This window comes from Octopus bimaculoides, chromosome 2 (assembly GCF_001194135.2).
Source record: "Octopus bimaculoides isolate UCB-OBI-ISO-001 chromosome 2, ASM119413v2, whole genome shotgun sequence".
In the NCBI taxonomy this organism is placed as follows: Eukaryota; Metazoa; Mollusca; class Cephalopoda; order Octopoda; family Octopodidae; genus Octopus; species Octopus bimaculoides.
In genome coordinates, this window is record NC_068982.1 from 179,823,005 (window position 1) to 179,826,641 (window position 3,637).

Consider the following 3,637-nt stretch of genomic DNA (forward strand, 5'->3'; position numbering starts at 1 on the left):
TATATATATATATATATATACATATACACACACACACCTGTACACTTATGTACATATATGTCATCACCATCATCATCTAAGGAGACTACTTTTCCATTCAAGTGCTCAATACATGTTATGTGAAATTTGAATATTGACTTTCAGGGTAAATCATATGTTTCAGGTCACTTAAAACTCTCATCAAAAGCATATAATGCTCCTGGTTCGAGTTTCTAGAGGAACATAAAAACAAGTAAATTCCTCAGTTAATATTCAAATAAAAGTACTAACACACACAGTAACACAGATTGCTGGAGTGTTTCACATTTACCCACTAGTAGACTAAAGATCCTTTGGAGCGTTTAAAAGCTAAATTGAGTGTGTATTTATACATCCACGTCAGACCATAGTCATATGTATACATACATGCGCCCACATTCTCTCGATAGAAAGATAGATAGATAGATCTTTTAATATTTAGAATCATAAAATTAATAATGCTCTTCATCAAACTGAAGTGTGTTGTGGGACAGGATAATTAAAATGGATAAATACACGGCTAACGTTAGTAGTGGAATTATTAACAGATGTATTACTACCACCAGCCTTATCGATTTTCTACCATGCTTGACAGCAACAGTCAGGTGGATTATCCTTAAAAATACTACTAGTTGTTGTAGTAGCATGTTTCTCCCACCTCACCGATTACTACTACTACTACTACTACTGAGGCATGCATTGAAACAGTACATTATAAACTGTTTCGTTGCCAGCCGGGATGACTTAAGAATATGAAAAATGAACCTTGTTAGCGGCATGACAGAGCTCCACTATTTTCAGTGGAGCCATCTTGCCAACATTCCTGACAGGCTTCTCTACAATGTTAATCGGTATTTTTTTCTTCTCGTTTTCTCCTCATTAATCCACAATAATCTCTCACGGAGAATTTTTTATCATTAAAATATATTTTAACATCAACCAACATGAAAGACAGTCTCACTTCGCCACATAGCTATAACTACCATAACCAGGTGTGATTTGAACTGTGAAACGCGAGTCGATAATACAAGACAAGAATGGTAGGAGTTAGACAGTAGCAAGAACAGCAGTGGAATAGCAGAACCAATGTTGTATATAGTCAGCCACAATTGCCATGATAGTAATAATAGTTTATAGTTGTAATAGTAGTAGTGGTTGGCGCCGTTAGTATCAGAAATCCACAGCTAAAACAGTTGGTGACCTTCAACAGTAAACATCATCATCATCAAAGTAGAAAGGAAGAGGAAGACAAAAAGAGATATTTTAAACATCAAGAGCGTACGTGCACGCGCGTGTATGTATATGTATATATATATATATACATACATAAATTATATATATATATATATATATAATTTAAAGCTGAAAATAAATGGCATTAAGGTGTCAGTTTGGTGTTGTATAAATAGGCATGTTGCTGTAATAAAAGATATACAAGTTGAATATCGCTGTAGTGACCCCTTATTAGACTGGCAGAAGAGTAAAGACTGACGAGGACAAATCGAAAAAGTCAGCTACTGAAAGGAACTGGAGTAGAATTCCTAAACAAATACAAACATAACATTGAATGAAAGAAGCAGAGAAAAGAGAAAGGTACATCAAAGACACAGCCACCCCCATTTTCTTGGTTTGGTGGTGGGCAATGTCTACATTACAGTATTTTTTTTTTAATAGGGTCATGGGGAGAAGGCAGTTAATGTTTTAACACGCACCACAACCTACCCACATACGAATATATATATATATATATACATATATATATATATATCAGCACAGAGATTCAAAGATTTACTGCTAGGCAGCTTCTACCAGTGTAGCAGTTTGCGACACAAGGAATAAGAACCAGGCACGATTCCGTTATAATTCACTTATCATACACTATTATGTACCTATCTATAAGACATATATATACACGTGTGTACGTATGCATATGCGTGTATATATATATATATATATATATATGACATGGACGTTCAGGTTTATTGCTATAGTCCATCTAACAAGATTCCAATACAACAAAATGGCCATGACGATACTAGTTGTGTCCTGAGACTGAACCACGACCATCATCATCACCAAACCAATACACCTGACAACTTTAACTACAGTAGTAAAAATAATAACAGTTGTGATAGTGAATTTACCAGTTAACAACTGGTGTCTTTTAGAAGATGATGATGATGATAGTGGGGGGCGGTGATGCCGGATGTCTCCACTTGCAAGAAGATAAGGTTCCTCCTCCCCTTCCCATCTCTCATGACTGCTCCTCCAGAAGTGACACTATTTAGGGACCCTTGTCCTTTTTTTTTTTTTTCCTGAAGAGATATCTGAAGTTCAATGTGGAAGTGTAAGAATTTCACTCGTTTCTCACTCCCACACTCTCTAGCGTTGCTTCCACACTCACTCGAGCTTCCTCACTCTCACCCACTCACTCACTCACTCTGTCCATCTACTTCACTCTCGCTCACTCCGTCAATCCAGCTTAGTTGCCGCTCTCTCACTCACTCCCTCTATCCACCTACCTCTCTCTCTCACTCACTCCCCTCTCTCTACATCGCTGATTTCAATGGAGACTACTGGAAAAGTAGGCGAATTTCTCCATCAAGCAATCACGTCAGAGGCCGAGAAAAAAAATGATATTTGAGCAACTAGCAAACAAAATATAGATAAATGTCTGTTTAGAAAGATAAATAAGCTGTTGTATATAAATGTATGAATGCAAAAATAGTGTGTATTTGTGTAGCTACAGAGCTCTGTAACGTTTCTTACTCATTAATGGCAGTGAAGTAGCAGCAAGGGGCAGTGAAGAAAACAACAAAATGTCGCATTTTCTAAGATAGAAATTGGTAGTTTAGGGCTTCCAGTCGCTGGCTGGTTCTTTGTCGGAAAGGTTGGGGATGAGTATGCAAAAAAATAAAAAGTTTGTGCTTACCTATTCGACGTGAGGACAGAGACAGACACTAAGACAACGAGACACACACAAAATGGCGGACGGCGGCGGTAGCAGCAGCAGCAGCAATGATAGTGGTGGTAGTAGTAGAGGTAGTCGACGTGGTGGCACGGACGACTGGCTTACCCACAATGCATCGTCACACCTAGCAACATTCTACACGTGCTACTGCTACTCTATCTCTCTCTTTCTCTCTCTTACTTACTCAGGGTCTTGTAGTAACACCATTACAGGTGCCCCTCTTCACAGTTCTCACCTATTTTAGCCTTCCTGGCTTCCACATTTTTTTCAACATCTAACGGAATTTTCTTCAGATTTACACACTAAAAAAACTGTGTAATAAGTCAAATTGGATTGAAAATAGCTATTTGAAATGAAAGAAAAAGCACACATTGCTTGAATGTGTGAAAAAAAAAATTATAAATCATGGAAAACAAAGGAACAGAAGTAACATGAATATAAAAAGATTGTTTCAAAGGTGTAAGACAGGAGTTACATTTGAGCGCATATTCATTTCTTTTTTTTTTTTCTTTTTCATACCTGATTTCCAGAATACAATGTAATATCAGTAGTTGGGATAGGGAAAAGAACTAAGAGTGCAGGTCGCTTTCACCTTAAATAATTATAGTTTAAAGAAATACGACATCAGGCGGTGATATATATTACATA

General features: G+C 37.1%; 1 protein-coding gene across 2 annotated transcripts in view; it reads right to left on the reverse strand.

Annotated features, from left to right (window-relative positions):
* The window catches only part of LOC106880780 (CUGBP Elav-like family member 1-A), a 231,347-nt gene extending 228,240 nt beyond the window's left edge, over positions 1–3,107 (reverse strand). Inside the window, exon 1 of one of the 2 annotated variants that reach the window (XM_014930890.2) lies at positions 2,951–3,107. The gene's annotated coding sequence lies outside the window, so the exon portion shown is untranslated. The remainder of the gene's footprint in view (positions 1–2,950) is intronic. The other variant, XM_014930889.2, reaches the window with a different exon arrangement.
* Positions 3,108–3,637: the final 530 nt, after the last annotated feature.